The sequence below is a fragment of the Lolium rigidum genome, chromosome 7 (assembly GCF_022539505.1).
Source record: "Lolium rigidum isolate FL_2022 chromosome 7, APGP_CSIRO_Lrig_0.1, whole genome shotgun sequence".
Lineage (NCBI taxonomy): Eukaryota > Viridiplantae > Streptophyta > Magnoliopsida > Poales > Poaceae > Lolium > Lolium rigidum.
Window position 1 is genome coordinate 55,407,120 of NC_061514.1, and position 17,235 is coordinate 55,424,354.

Genomic DNA, 17,235 nt, shown 5'->3' on the forward strand with positions numbered 1-17,235 from the left:
ATTGGGTGTGTCCATTACATCATTCATATAATGACATAACCTTGTTATTAATAACATCCAATGTTCATGATCACGAAACCATGATCATCTATTTAATCAACAAGCTAGTTATACAAGAGGCTTACTAGGGACTCCTTGTTGTTCACATAACACACATGTATCAATGTTTCGGTTAATACAATTATAGCATGGTATGTAAACATTATCATAAACACAAAGATATATAATAACCATTTATTATTGCCTCTTGGGCATATCTCCAACAATCTCGTGTGTGCCACTTCTTATCCAGGGGCCGAAGGATGGACCCCCTCGCGACGTCTTTGAGTTCGTCGTTTACTCTCATCAGGAAGGTGCATGGCGCTGAGAGCGCCTGCGAGAACATGTGTATGGCGTTAGAGAGAGGGCAAGGATGATGAAACTAATATATTAACTTGATGTACACATTAGTTAATTACCGTGAGGGCGTTGAGCTCGGCTAATGTCGATGGGCCAGCACATGCGGCGGCGGGCGTGCAAGTGACGGAGGGGCTGCTACCCGGCATGGACGGTGAATCCCTAGCACCAGCGACATTGCCGGCGGCTGGAGGAGTCTCCATTATAACATTGTCATTGCCGGCAGACGGCGGCGCCATCGAGTTGCTGCCGTCGAAGCTAACCACTTGCATTTTTGGGGGGGGGGGGCTTGTTTGCCACCCTCATACCACGCGTGTAGAGCGTTGAAATCTGCTTGGACTGAAGCGGCGACTTCAGCTTTGACTTCAGGTACGAGTGTAGCTTTGAGTTGCGGTACCAGTTGCGGTACCAAACTAGCTTGGACTTGGGCTAGGATTGACTCCCTCATTTCCTCCGCCTCCCGCTGCTTCCTCTCATTGCGAGCATTTTTTTCGGCCGCAGACGACAAGCCGTAGTGATCATGCTTGTGTCCTGTACCGGCGCCAGCCACACGGCCTCTATGCGGCCTTCTCGTAGGTGAATGCTCATTGACGATGTTTAGCGCCCGTACGAGAGGCTTGTCCCATGCTACCCTGCCCGTCGACGTCTGGGACGAGGAGCCTTCGTCACCTTGAGAAAGTCTTTGTCTTTCTTCTTCCTGCGGAAGAAACGTGAAACATTTAGAAATGTTGCTACTATTATATGAACGATACTTGATCTAATAAAACCGGTAAAATGCTTACCAGTTTTTTCTCCAACGACAGGACCTTCTGGTCGTTCGTGAACCAAATTATGTCGGTTACGACATTGGGGTCCGTGACAAGTTCCTCGGTTAGTTTCTTCTTATGGTACCGGGACCTGATGAATCTTCTTTCAAGCGGGTCCTTGTACTTGAGCCAGGGGTTCTCAATGCCGGCCTTTACATACGCCTCGTCCTCCTTCGCCCAATAGGGCTCCTTTCCCTCGTACCCACGGCTCCCAAGGTTGTGGTTGCCGATGTTAAGCTCCCGCATTTCCTTCCCCCACAACTTGCGATTCTTCGTTGCTTGTAGCTCTTCATTGGCCACAAAAGCATCAAAGTCCGCCTGGGAGACATGCGGAAAGGCAGAGTGGACCTCTTCGAAACCTTTGCCGTCAGCAATCATCTTCCGCACCATGTACTTATAGCTGCTGAGGTGTTTGGTGAACTTCAGGAGGGCTTGTGAGTTCACAATGTTCTTGGATTCATGAGTGGAGGCGTAGTCACCTAGGAACTTGTATCATGAGTGCAACCTCGCAATGAGCTGGGCTCGCAAATGCGCTTTGTTCTCAGCTCGGAGATCCGTCTCGTTGAGATTGATGACCTCTCGGAGGATACATGCCAGTTGGTTGCCGTACCCCTTGGCAACACCCTTAGGCTCCACCGGCAAACCACTGGCGGGATCCACCTCTTTGACTGTGTCTCTACCGGTGCCAACCGTGTTTTGGCGCCTTGCCTTCCGCGGCCTCTTGGAACCACTTGTCCCGGTGGCAGTACTCCCGGCGGCGCCGCTAGGATCATCGCCGCTTGTCTCGCCGCCACCCCCGGCGGCGCCGGTTGCCTCATCGCCGCTAGGCTCGTAGGTACTACCCCCGGCGGCGCTGCTTGCCTCGTTGCCGCTTGGCTCGTCGGCACTACCCCCAGCGGCATCCTCCATCTCATGGTCCTCGTCGCCGCCAACACCAGCGGCCTCGGCATCCTCCTCCGTCCTAAAGAAGTGCCTATTGTAGTGCTCCTCTAACTGTTCTTGAGACGACATGGTGGCTTGCACTAATAGAAGATGAAAAAGAGTTAGAATTCACGGAAAAATTCGGCATGAACTTTGCTAAAAATTGGTCATGCCGAGTGCTAGAATTGCCGGAACGGAAATGAATCGACATTCCGGCACTCAATAGCAACTCAATCCCTGTGTAACAGAAATGCAATTCACATATATATAGCCATGAACACCATAACCATCACCATAAACGAGAGACAATATAACTTGACCATTACAGTAGGGGAGCAGCTTGATTTTCATTTTCATTTCACCATAACCATCAGTAATAGCACTTACAGTAGCATTATAGTAGCACTTAGCATTACAGTAGATGAATGTAAATCAAATTCTCACACTCAGACAACAACAGCTTTAGAGCTGCCTAACTACTGACTATGTTCTATGTATTAAGAAAGAAATATTCCAGTGACACAATTTCATCATGCTAGCCCTGGACACTTGCTACTGGTGGCTGTTTGATGCTTAATTAGTTTTTATGTATTCAAAAATAAGAAGCAAATATAATACATAACAATAACTAGGTGCATTAGAAATACACATTAGATTAAATGAACCAGTAGCATTTAAATGAGTAGCATTTCATTAGGCATTTAAATGAACCAGTGCATCAACCAAACATCACCATTCTCATCAAGCAAACACCAACATATATACCAAATGCAAAATCTGCGTCAGCACAAAATATGCAATATATACCAACTGGAGCTAAACCAAATTACAACAGCACATAGCACAGAGCTACAACATTACTGCTAGCATTTTATTATGATGCCAAACCACAAGAAAATGATCCCAGAAATAGCACTTACAACATTTAACCACTAGCTAGCTACTGGTAGCACATCATCAACATCTGCTACTGCTAGCATTTTTCAACTAAACCAACTAAATGAGAACCACTTTAGTCTCTGCCAATTTATCCACTATTAACTAAACCAACAACAATTAACCACTTTAGTCTCTGCCAATTTCATATAAACTACTGCATAAAATGTTAGCCATTTATTTAGGAACAACCTAAGCATCATTGAACTAAATCAGTGACAAACAATATGGAATAGAGGGAGTATCATTATATTTTTAATCACTACTGTAACTGTAGTGTTTTTCATTCACCACTAAATCATACAAATGTTGTTTGACTGTAAGTGCAATTGCAAAGTTCAGAGCAAATTGAAAAAGATAAATCAAGCATGCCTTTCATCATCCTGGATTCCTAAATTGCAAAAGAGCAACATGTTGATTCACCTGACACAATCACTAAGTAAATAACTAGCAGGTTGTTTTTCTACAAATATTCTGGCCATGATTGTTCCTATACATATTTGATTAACCAACTAAATCAACCAGTAGGAGTAGCATGACCATTTTATCATCATTTTTTAAATGAACCAGAGAATGTACTGCTACTGCTACTGCAAAGAGGGGAATTCAGCATTTTTGCATGACCATGAGCATGCAACACCTACACTGCCAGCAATTCATTCTCTAGGTACTGCAAGCATAAAAAAACCCTACTGCCTAGCTACTGCAACTAAATCAATTTTCATTTTAGCTACTGCAAGTAAACCAATTTTCATTTTAGCTACTGTAACTAAACCATTTTAGCTACTGCAACAAAACTAATTTAGCTAAATGAACCAGAGAATTGCTAACATAATTTCATCATTTCATTTAAACTTGCTACTGCATTTTCATTTTCGTAGCAGCTTCATTTTATCATTTTATTTAACCTCTACTGCATTCATGTTGAACCAAACCTCTATTTCATTTTCTTTTTTTGGCAGTAGGTAATGATGCATTTTCATTTTGAACCAAATTTATTTACAACCAATGAGCATGAGCATTTTGAACCAAACAACTGAGCATTTTGAACCAAACCACTATTCATTTTCTTTTTTCCTACTGCAACCTGCAACTAAATCAACTAGCTAACAATAATGAACTAAAATCCTACTGTAATCACTCCTATAATTCCATGCACATGATTCAGTAAGTACTCTAAATATTGGTTCAGAGGCAGATGAAAGGGGAAATCCAGAGGGGAGGGAGAGGGGCGAGGGGGAGATGGCAGGGGAGGGGAGAGGGAAGGGGGAGATGGCCGGGCCGGCTAGGTCTTACCGACTGTGACGGTGACAGTGGCACCTGCTTCTCTCGGTGACGGCGACGGTGGCCCACGCGCAACGCCTCCTCCTCTTGGTGACGGCGATGGTGGCCCGCGCGTGACGCCTCCTGCTCTCAGCGATGGTGTCGACTGCTCCTCCTCTCGGTGGTGACGCCCTGCTCCTCCTCGCGGCAGCGTTCTCCTCCTCTCGGCGGCTCGGTGACACGGGGGCAGGTGCAGGGAGGCGGCGCGGTTAGCTAGGGTTCTTGGTTTGAATGGGGAAGAAGGAGTCGCGCGTGCGGTTAAGTCCGGAGTATAGCCGAACCCATCTTTTTGCCGGCGCACCACCTGTTTGGTTCGCCGGCCACAACTATACCCCCGGCGAACCAAACACGTGGTGCACCGGCAATAAGATGGGTCCGGCTATACCTGGGACTTGTCCCCCAGCCCTGGCTAGCCATTTCCTTTTCTATTTTTTTTCTTCATTTCTTTATTTCTTTTCACTTTCTTTTATGTTTCTTTTCTTTTTCCACAAATCCTATACTATTTTATTTCCTTCTCTTTTCAAGATAATAACCAAGCAATATGAGTTAATTATGCATTACAAAAAAATATGAGTTATACATACACAAAATATTGACCAACATAATAATATTGACCAAAAAAATATGAGTTAATTATGCATTACAAAAGCAATATGAGTTATAGATTGCAAATAAAGTTTTACATCATCGATTGAGAAGAGTGTTTCGCTTTCTTCTTGCTTTTCTTGCTCGTCGTTGAATAATTTAGCCCCGTGTCGTGACTTCTTCTTTTGAAGGGTCGACCTGACCTCGGTAGCGTGGTCCTCGCTTCTTCTTGTGGTGTATGTTGTGTCTTCGTCCTCGGATTCTTCCATCATTGGGTCTCCGACTTGTCCTTCGAAGTCTTCCTCGTTGGCGACTCCATCCATTCCGACGATGGTCCTCTTGCCTCTCCTCACGATAACACGGCTAGGCCTGGATGGGTCGGTTATGAAGAAGCATTGGTGCACGTGTTCTGCCAGTACCCATGGCTCATTCTGCGCGGTGGTGTTCGTGGACTTTGATTTGTTGGCTTCGGGTAGAAACATGGTGGTGAAATACCGGTCTTCTTTTGTGACGCTCTTAGCCCATCTGATACGGAACATCGACACTTTCTCCCCAGCGTAGCTAAGCTCCCAGATTTCCTCGATTCTTCCGTAGTATCTAGTCTTTACGTCACCCGTCCAGGAATCCATCGTTACCCCTGAGTTCGGTAAACACTTGTTCTTGTCTTTTTCTTCCGTGTAGAATGTGTACCCGTTGATATCGTACGCTTGGTAAGTCATGATGTTGGGCGCGGGGCCATGTGACAAGGCCAATACTAGTTTATCCTTGTCGGAATCCATTGGTGGGGGATTAGCATCAATGTGGTCTTTGAACCAGCGCGCGAAAGAGGAGTTGTGCTCTCCGTATATTTCTGCTTCCGTCATCATCGGCTTGCCACTGTTCTCTATCATGGTTTTGTGCTCTTTCAACCAAGGATCGATCAAGTCAATGTGTTGTAGCGCTACTAAGTTGGCCCTGTCAAAGTCGGAAGTCCGACCAGACATGTGCACGTGCAGTTCCTTCCTTCCATTTTTGTGGCCTACTCCCTCGAACCTGCGGAGGTGCTTGTTTTGACGCAAACCAACAGGGTCCTCGATGTCTAGATAATTCGTGCAGAAAGAGATGCACTCTTCGGTGAGCCAGCTCTGGACGATGCTTCCATCCGGATGTGACCTGTTATCCTTTAATGACCCCATTCATTCTTTCAAACGGCATCATGTTGTGTAAGAATGCCGGCCCTAGACTGACGATATCATCCATGATATGGATCAACAGATGGACCATCACGTCAAAGAATGCAGGCGGGAAGTACATCTCCATCTCACATAGGATCACCACGATCTCTTCCTCGGAGCCTTGCGAGTTTCTTCACGCTTATCGACTTCCGAGTTATGACGTCGAAGAAGTTACAGAGCCCGATCAGCGTTGCATGGACATGGTCATCCATTATACCTCGGATTGCAACCAGAAGAATCTCGCGTCATCATCACGTGACGGTCATGAGACTTCATGCCGCTGAAGTTTCGTTTCTTGGGGTCCATGTATCCGCTTATTAGCCCGGAGTAACCAAAGGGCACTCGACTCCTAGAAGGCAATTGAAAAATTGATCGACCTCGGCCGGACTAAAAGTGAAGCAGGAGGGGGACAAGTAATAGTCCGGCTGCTTAATCCTTTTGCGCTTCCGACCGCCGTCCGCCTCCTCCTCCGACTGTCCCTCTTGGGCCGGCGGGATCTGAAGCTCTTCCTTGATGCCCAAAACTTTCAGGTCGTGTCTTGCTTTCGGCCCATCTTTGGTCCGGTCCGGCATGTTGAGAAGAGTGCCAAGCAAGCTCTCGCACACGTTCTTTGTAATATGCATGACATCAAGGCAGTGAGGTGTATCGAGAATTTTCCAAGTACGGCAAGTCCCAAAACACGGACCTCCTTTTCCATACACCAATGAGCGGCGTCGTTTCCTTTTTCTTCTTCTTCTCTCCAGGCTTTTGACGAATCTTTCCCGGCGCAGGGCACTCCTTCCAACCTTTCTGTACTGTCTCGCTCTCTTCGCCGCTCTTCTTACGTGGAGGTCCTCGGGGTTCATTTGTACCATCGAACAGATCTCCACGCTTTCTCCACGGGTCGGTCTTCCGTAGCCACCTTCGATGCCCCATGTAAACTGTTTTCGAAGAGCCGGGATCCTTACCAAGCTGCAAAAACATCGTCTCTTCAATGCACCCGACACATGCCTTGTGTCCATGGCACACCCGGCACGAAATGTAACCGTATCCGAGGTAGTCCTGCACCGTCGTGATCAACGCGGCTCTCAAAGGGAAATATTCTTCCGCGACGGCGTCCCATGTATCTACCCCTTCCTCCGCCCACAACGTTTCAAGCTCCTCCTTTAATAGTTCGAGATACATGTTGATATCGTTTCCTGGCTGTGTCGGCCCTTGAATTAGCATACTCATCTGTATGTACTTCCTCTTCATGCACAGCCAGGGCGGGAGGTTGTAGATCCATACAAACACAGGTCATGTGCTATGTGTGCTGCTCTGGTTTCCGAACGGATTGAATCCGTCCGTGCTCGCACCCAACCTGATGTTTCTGGGATCTGCCCCAAAACTTCCGAATTAATTGTCTAATGCTTTCCACTGGCTTGCATCCGAAGGGTGCGTCGAAGCCTGGGTGCTCAATCCGCTCTTCATCATTCAACACCGCCTCCTTTCTTTCTGCGTGCCGCCGCATGAGCTTTGCTTCCTTGCGGTCCGCTAGAACCGTTGAAGCCGGGGGGCGAGCGGGAAGTACCACACAACTTTCCGAGGAGCTTTCTTCTTCCCTTTCTTGTACCGTTCAGCTTCACACACAGGACATTTGGTCTTGTCCATGTGCTCCTTGTGATACATGATATAGTCGTTGATGCAGGCGTGATACTTTTCGTTTGGTGAGTCGAGAGGGCACGTGATTCTCTTGGCCTCGGCTAGACTACCAGGACACGTGTTCCCGGCAGAAAGGAGATCTTTCACGTATTCCAGGATGTTGTCGACGCTTGTGTCCGTCCATCCGTGTTTCGCCTTCATCTGCAGCACATCGAGAGCTACTCTCAAGCGAGACTCCCCCAACCCGCGACCTGAGTCTTACAACGGAGTATTCGAGTCTATCTCGAGTTGCTCAAGCTTTGATTTCCGCTTGGCGCCTTTCGTCTTTTCGAGAAGCAGATCTTGAAGATGAGGTTCCCGCACGACTGAAGCTAGCGGCACCTCTTCGTCGTCGTCAAGGTTATTATCGTCGTCAAGGTTATTGTCGTCGTCAAGGTTATCGTCCTGTGCGACAAACTCTTCATCGTCATCAATATCATGATCCCCTCCTTCTTGCCGGCCATTATTACCACCTGCTGCCGTCGCCCCATTGACCTCTGCGCCATCATCACTCATCCATTGAGTGTGTCCATGCATGAAACCATTAGTGAGCAGGTGCCCCTGCAATTTGCCTGAATAAGGGTCAAACCATTTCCCTCGTTTGCATCTCCGGCACGGACACAATACCTCCGTGCGGTTATTTTCACACATGTCGATGATCGCGTGTTTCAGATATCTCATCACGACGCTTTCACTCATCTCGATAACCATTATCGCCTGCACGGTAAGATTATATAATTGATTAGAACCATCCATCCGTCGGTAGTTTTCACGGAAAATTTCGGCATGACCTTCCTACACGGTAGGACATAGGAGCGCCGAAATGTGCCGAAACGGAAACTTAAAGAATCAACATTTCAGCGCAACGTTGGCAACTCATTTTCAACGCCAACACACACAAGCACAAACACAACATATATATATATATATATATATATATATATATATATATATATATATATATATATATATATATATATGCCACACACGAGCTTTTGCTTCAAATGTCCAATATATATCGATTTCATTCCTCAATTTGTTCATTAATCACCTATTTGTTTGATATATTCGTCAACGAGATCGAGACGACGCGCCGCGACCACGGCATATGGAAGCCGACTTTCTAGATCTAGATCTAGATTGAGCGGTCAATGCGGGATAGTAGATCTAGATCTACATAGAGGGATGTGGGAGATGCATGTAGGAAGGGAAGATTTGCTCAAAAAATATGATTTTGTTTGGTCAAATTAGCTAAATTGGGGATAGGAATAGGCAAAAATGAGCTGGGTTGGGAGAAGGGTCGGGTTGTGTGGATGAGGAGTGAGTGAAGTGGCTTGTGTGAGTGCTGGTTGGTGGCTGTAATAAGTCCCAGGTTACTGCCGGCGCACCAGGACCTGGGTGCGCCGGCAGTATATAGCCCATCCAGCTATATCTGCTCAGACAGAGCCCACGAAGCATTGCCGGCGCACCAGCCCATGAGCGCGCCGGCAATAGTAAATTACCGCCGGCGCGCTCATGGGCTGGTGCGCCAGCAATGCTTCGTGGGCCTGGCCCGAGTTGCTGCGAGGTGTTGCCAGGAAATAGCGCCGGGGCGTCGGATCAGAAGGCGCGCCGGCAGTGGGCGTCCATCGTCGGCGCGGCTCTTATTTGGTGCGCCGGCAACATGTTCCACCGGCGCACGTCCAAGGTGGTGCGCCGGCACCACTTGCCTCCACCTATAGGCCTTTTCCTAGTAGTGACATCTATAACATGTATATCAGATATACCTTCTTTCTTTTTCTTGACAAGGCCGCTCTTCAGATCAGACAAATACTTGGAGCAATTACGCTTCCAGTGTCCCTTCTCCTTGCAGTAATAGCACTCAGCATCAGGCTTAGGGCCAGTCTTAGGTTTCACAGGAGGCATGGCAGCTTTCTTGCCACCCTTCTTGAATTTGCCTTTAGACTTGCCTTGTTTCTTGAAACTGGTGGTCTTGTTGACCATCAACACTTGGTGCTCTTTCTTGATCTCAATCTCAGCAGATTTCAGCATGGCGAAGAGTTCAGGTAACTCTTTGTTCATTTTCTGCATACTGTAGTTCATCACAAAGTTCTTGTAACTAGGTGGCAGTGATTGAAGGACACAATTAATCCCCAGTCTGTTAGGAATCACTATTCCCAGATCACTGAGTTTCTTCGCATGCCCGGTCATGGCGAGCATGTGCTCACTAATGGAGCTGCCTTCTTCCATCATGCAACTGAAGAAGTGTTTCGATGCTTCATAGCATTCCACGGCCGCATGAGTTTCAAAGATAGCTTTCAGCTCATTGACCAACTCATGAGGATCGTGGTGCTCAAAACGTTTTTGAAGATCGGCTTCCAGACTGCATAAGATGGCACACTGAAATTGAGAGTACCGAGTTTTCCGAGTCTCGTAAACATTCTTTACTTCATCGGTTTCAGTTTCTGCAGGAGGGTCCTAGCGGTGCATCAAGCACATATTGCAGGTTTCCACCAGCGAGGAAAATCCTCACATGACGGAACTAGTCGGTGAAGTTGCTACCGTTGCTCTAAAGCTTTTCTTTCTCTAGGAACTGGTTAAAATTGATTGGGGATGCCATGATCTACAACATATAATTGCAATAGTTTAGACTAATGTTTATGACAAATTGAGTTCAAATTTTAATTTAACAAAATTAAAACTAGGTGAACTCCCACTCAAAACAATATCCCTCGAATTGTCTTAGTGATCACACGAACCAAATCCACCACACCAAGTCCGATCATCACGAGACAAGATGTAATTTCAATGGTGAACACTCAAAGTGTTCATCATATCAATCATATGATTCATGCTCTACCTTTCAGTATCACGTGTTCCGAGACCATGTCTGTACATGCTAGTCTTGTCAAGGCAACCTTAGTATCCGCGTGTGCAAAACTGGCTTGCACCCGTTGTATACACTTGTTGAATCTATCATACCCGATCATCACGAGATGTTTTGAAACGACAAGTATTAGTAATGGTGCTACTAAGGATGAACACGTTATTATCTTGATATTTTAGTGAGAGGGATCATCTTATAATGCTACCGTCGCGATCTAAGCAAAATAAGATGCATAAAAGGATTAACATCACATGCAATTCATATGTGATATGATATGGCCCCTTTGTCTTTGCGCCTTTGATCTTCATCTCCAAAGCACGGACATGATCTTCATCATCAACGGGCATGATCTCCATCATCGTCGGCGTAGCGTCAAGGTCAATGGCGTCGTCATCATGATTGTTCTCCCATGTAGCAACTATTACAACTTCTTTGAAATACTACTCAACATGAAATTTAAAGACAACCATAAGGCTCCTGCCGGTTGCCACAATACAATAATGATCATCTCATACATATTCATCATCACATTATGGCCATATCACATCACCAAACCCTGCAAAAACAAGTTAGACGTCTCTAATTTGGTTTGCATATTTTACGTGGTTTAGGGTTTTCGAGTAAGATCCAATCTACCTACGAACATGAACCACAACGGTGATACTAGTGTTATCAATAGAAGAGTAAATTAAATCTTCACTATAGTAGGAGAGACAGACACCCGCAAAGCCACTTATGCAATACAAGTTGCATGTCGAGCGTGGAGCAAATCTCATGGAACGCGGTCATGTAAAGTTAGCCCGAGCCGCTTCATCCCACTATGCCACAAAGATGCAAAGTACTCAAAATAAAGACAACAAAGCATCAGCGCCCACAAAACAATTGTGTTCTACTCGTGCAACCATCTATGCATAGACACGGCTCTGATACCACTGTAGGGATTCGTAGCATAGAAAACAAAAAAATTCCTACAGCGAGAACGCAATCCAAGCCAAGATGCAATCTAGAAGACGGTAGCAACGAGGGGATGAACGAGACTAACCCTTGAAGATTTCCAAAGCCTACGAGAGGAGGCTCTCGTTGTTGCAGAAGATGATCACTTGCCACTTTCAAAAGCGCGTAGAAGATCTTGACGGTGCCACAATCGGGCAGCACCTCCGTACTCGGTCACACGTTAGGTGTTGATGAAGACGACGTCCTTCTCCCCGTTCCAGCGGGCAGCAGAAGTAGTAGCTCCTCCTTGAATCCCGGCAGCACAACGGCGTGGTAGCGGTGTCGATGGAGATCTCCGGCGCAGCTTCGCTAAGCGTTTGCGGGAGAGGTGGAGGAGGTGGGGTGGCTAGGGTTTGGGAGAGGGGGTGGCCGGCCACTATGGGGTGCGGCCAAGGCTTTGGCTTGAGGTGGCCGGCCCTCTCCCCTTGTCCCTCATTATATAGGTGGAACACACAAGAGTTGGTCTACAAGTCTTCGAATAAGACCCCAAACCAAAACCTTCCATATGACATGAAACCTACCCAAGGTGTGATTCCCACTTGAGGTGGAATTCCCACCTTTCCTTGGGAGGGGGTGGCCGGCCACCTTAGGTGGAGTCCAAGGTGGACTCCACCCCCTAGGGTTGGCCGGCCAAGCTTGGTGGAGTCCCTCCGGGACTCCGCCTTCCATAGTGATTTCTTCCGGACTTTTCTAGAACCTTCTAGAACCTTCTAGAACCTTCCATAAATGCACCGGATCATTTTCAAACTTATAAAATGACTTCCTATATATGAATCTTATTCTCCAGACCATTCCGGAACTCCTCGTGATGTCCTGGATCCCATCCGAGACTCCGAAAAAACTTCGAACTCCATTCCATATTCAATATCTACTAATACGACATCAAACCTTAAGTGTGTCACCTACGGTTCGCGAACTATGTGGACATGGTTGAGACCTCTCTCCGACCAATAACCAATAGTGGGATCTGGAGATCCATAATGGCTCCCACATATTCAACGATGACTTAGTGATCGAATGAACCATTCACATACGATACCGATTCCCTTTGTCACGCGATATTTTACTTGTCCGAGGTTTGGTCATCGGTATCTCTATACCTTGTTCAACCTCGTCTCTTGACAAGTACTCTTTACTCGTACCGTGGTATGTGGTCTCTTATGAACCATTCATATGCTTGCAAGCTAATATAGACGACATTCCACCGAGAGGGCCTAGAGTATATCTATCCGTCATCGGGATGGACAAATCCCACTGTTGATCCATATGCCTCAACTCATACTTTCCGGATACTTAATCCCACCTTTATAACCACCCATATACGCAGTGGCGTTTGATGTAATCAAAGTATCTTTCCGGTATAAGTGATTTGTATGATCTCATGGTCGAAAGGACTAGGTAACTATGTATCGAAAACTTATAGCAAATAATTTGATGACGTGATCTTATGCTACGCTTAATTAGGTGCGTCCATTACATCATTCATATAATGACATAACCTTGTTATTAATAACATCCAATGTTCATGATCATGAAACTATGATCATCTATTAATCAACAAGCTAGTTATACAAGAGGCTTAATAGGGACTCATTGTTGTTTACATAACACACATGTATCAATGTTTCGGTTAATACAATAATAGCATGGTATATAAACATTTATCATAAACACAAAGATATATAATAACCACTTTTATTATTGCCTCTTGGGCATATCTCCAACACCTCCGACCCCGTCTGCATCGCGGCGGCACCTCCTCCAGCGCCGGCGGATGGCCGGGTGGATTTGTACAGGAGCTCTGCGGCCGGCGCGTGTCGCCTGCATCTGGGATGGCGGCGGCGGCGGTTCTCAGAAGACCAGGCGTTTCAGTTCTTCGGCGGTGGCAAGCGGCTGGCGAATCGGCTATTCTTCGTCTTCTTTGTCGACTGAAGGCGACCGATTCAGGATCCGGTGAGCATGAGCTCAGATCGGCCGACGAGCCCCAACGACTTGGCTCTGCCGTTCTGCGGCGAGTCGCACAATCGGCTCACAAAGCGGCGTGGTCCGTGATGGTGTTCGACGAATCTTCTGGGTGCGGCGGAAGCTCGTCTTTCTTCCCTCCGGTGGGGCTTCGGCAACGACGTCGGTTGGTGGCGAGCAATGTTGGTGCTCTGCGCAGGGACCTAGAAGGGCTTATTTTTTATTTTCTGTTTTCTAGGGTTCTCTTTGATTTTTTTCTGGAACACCTGGGTGTTTCTGGGATCTTCTGTACTGCGTGTGCTGTACTCTATTTTGCTATACGAATGACGCGTTGTTTTTCTCAAATAAAAAAAACCCGCATTATTTGGAGGAACTGTTGTTTTGTCTATGTGTTATACGTGTGAACGGGCTTGCCAAACAAGCCCTTAAGTGGGTTTCAGTTCCGGCATCACTTATACTAGCAATGGATGGGCACGGCGGCACGCCGTGCCAACTGTGTTCTACAATTTTGAAAACGCTCTTGAAATGGTAGAAGTAGTGAGGTTTTTGTTGTTCAAACAGTGCGCGTTAACATAGTTGGTAAGAAAATGTCATAGTGCATGTATAGGTGTGGTTTGTACAATTTATCAAATAATCCACAGTGAACAAAAATGTTCCCTTATGTAAATTCGGATATGTGGTTGTAGTTAGAGTGGAAGCAGAAGGAATTTAATTTCCGAACACACAAAACTGCTGAAATTAGCTACTCCTTAATTACTTGTACCTACCGACACTTTCTACTTGGAGTCATAAGAAACAGAGTACGATAAAGAACATAGTAGCACGACAAAGTAATTTATTTTCCTGGTGGACACTTAATACTACAGTATAATAGAAGTCTTTATTCCTAGAGACTGAAGGTAGATTAGCAGCTCTAAACATGACCTTTCTGAGGACTAACGTCGGCAGATTCGTGGTTTTCTTCCTTGTCTTCGATCCTTAGGTTGAGATGACTTGACTGGACATGCGAACAATGGAAAACTTGAAGATATGAAACTCACTTCAAATTAGACTAATAACCTTATAGAAACAATAGTGCAAACATGAAATATTCACAAGATGCATCAGGATTCTTAGTTTAGATCTTATTACCTTGTAGTAAGTGCGGAAGTTTGGCTAGATGTTCCGCAAATAATTGTTTGTGTGCATTGATTGAACCATTTGAAGCATGGTTAATTGTTGAAGCTGCTGCTCTATCACTTGCGACAGATTATGCTTGAAGCTCTGGAGTGTCTTACCATCATATCCTACATCATGCATCCACTCTTCATATGCTTTCTTTACCAATATGTCAGCACAAACCTGCATTCAAGTTGAGCAAGGTCATTGTATGCAATAGATTATTAGTGTTTAGGTATGATGATTTGAGTGAAAAGGCAATGTATGTATGGAAAATAGTTAGATAAGGTATTTGGGCATATGGATTTCAGAATCAAAACTTTACAGTAGCAGCAGATAATCTGGAATATATAGCACCCAAAGTATCAGTAGATAGTTTTATTTAGTTATTGTTGTCAACTTTACACTGGCAACACAAAATTTCAGAACTAAAAGAAGTATCTTGAAGTTAAACTTCCATTTTTTGTTGAAAATGAGAACGGTAATAATTTGTTGTAGACACTACTCACTCTATTAGCAACGGTGCTGCAGCTCTTTGAATTGTATTGAAGTCTGGTGTTTGGTGTAGTAACCAATGCTTTGACCTTCCTTTTTTTCAGAGGTGGAGCTGGTATCCATAACTGAGTATAGACATGTCTTGTGGAGATATGGAAGTTGGTCAAGTAACTTATATGCTTTCTTTGCTTCAGCATCCATTCTCTTCCTCACAATTTCAAACTCGTGTTGCAACCCATGGGCAGACGAAGATACTGAATCTCCTCATCAACCATAGAACTTGCCTGACAACAAAGAAATGAAGCAATTTGGAAGACGGTAAACATGACAGACACAAAGAACAGTAATTTAAAAAGCTAAAACATGTAACTAAAGACGGGGCAAGAGCTGAACTCCATTAGGCAGTTAAATAAACCGCTCATGACACTGCATTCTAGTAAAAAGTAAAAACATGCAATTCTTGGATAATAGCTATAGTAAGTGATTACTAATTTGTCAGACACAATGTTCCTGAGAAAGTGCTTCAAAAGTACAATATATGCGCTTCTTAAATCTTATGCAGGAAAAATATACAGTAGCTTGTTAAAAAATTGGAAGAAATATTACACAGTTCTCTAGTGTGTGGCTATGTGCCCATGCGCATAGCATGTCAATCCAAACTCACACATTAATCATTTTGATGTTTCAGATGGTAACGTCCTCTACACCTCAGAGGCAGAATTTTCAAACTGTACAATGCACAAATTAATCATTTGATGTTTCAGACAATCAGACTTATAAGGTCATTTTCAACTTTCTGCTCCCACGCCTGGAAGAGATTATTTCTCAAGCAATCTTATACCAACAATTCCTTTTGGATATGTATATGTTATCTAATTGCAGATATCACCTTTCTGAAGCAATCATATGCTCTTAATAGATCAGTGGAAGTGGCCTGTATCTCGACGAATTGATCCAGATCCGGATGGTCCTGATGCCACAGGCGCCGCCTCGCCTACAGTGGGAGTAGAACAACATTGAGCGCACCATCAGGCGGCGGTGGTCGATTCGCCAGTATCCATCACGGCCAACCTGGCTGCGGGAATTGCGGGCAACGACGGTGGCCAGCGAGACCCTGATGAGGCTCCACATGACAAATACATCAACGGAAAGTATTTCAAGAAATTCGAACTATACTCGAAAAAAATAGTAAATCATAGAGGCAGTCACTCATCTTGCATGCAGAGCATCCTCGAAAAAAATCTTGCATGCAGAGAAGGTCGACTGAGTTATTTTCAGTTATGTGTAGATAATTATATTCTCATATGACAACCTAGATAACAAATGATTCTTCTAAGCACTTTACATGTATTACCTATATTTTTGATTGTTTCAATTTGGTCATTTAATAATAAATGGAGGCACCCGTTGAACAAAAAATGAGTTCCCTTGTAAGAATATGGAACAGCAAGAAGAAAAATTGCAACAAACTGAAACTGATTATTATAAACTTTTACAGTGTTGTACAGAGATGAGAAACATAATCATTACTGCAAACGCTGAATTTTGATGGAGCTGTCACCGTAACAAGTGGTACCATAATAGCTCATGTAGAGAATCTTAAATTGGTTCTGACGACTGAATTACTATAAGATACCTACTGAACTAAGACTCATCAAAGAATCACAAAATATATATTGCATACATGAATTTTTGACACAGGACTCTGCATACCTGGCATTTCTCGGCTGCAGCTCTGCAGATGAGCTGCATACGCACGACACAAATAGCGTCCATCCTATCCAGCTAGGCTCTTTTCGGGTCTGCAAAGCAAATCCATGGAGTGGAAATTGGCATGAAAATAGGGCGTTCTATAGAAGAGACCCAAGACGGTTGGTACTGACTAAATTTCGGATCTGGTCACCTTTGAGTCAAATTTAAA

At 45.1% G+C, this 17,235-nt stretch overlaps 1 long non-coding RNA gene across 1 annotated transcript; it reads right to left on the minus strand.

Moving 5' to 3' along the window:
* Positions 1 to 14,676: 14,676 nt before the first annotated feature.
* On the minus strand, positions 14,677 to 16,393 carry LOC124679176. Its single transcript, XR_006994848.1, has 3 exons — positions 16,204 to 16,393; positions 15,329 to 15,598; positions 14,677 to 15,002 (listed from the first exon to the last, which is right to left on the minus strand). It is a non-coding gene; the product is annotated as an uncharacterized LOC124679176 (long non-coding RNA).
* Positions 16,394 to 17,235: the final 842 nt, after the last annotated feature.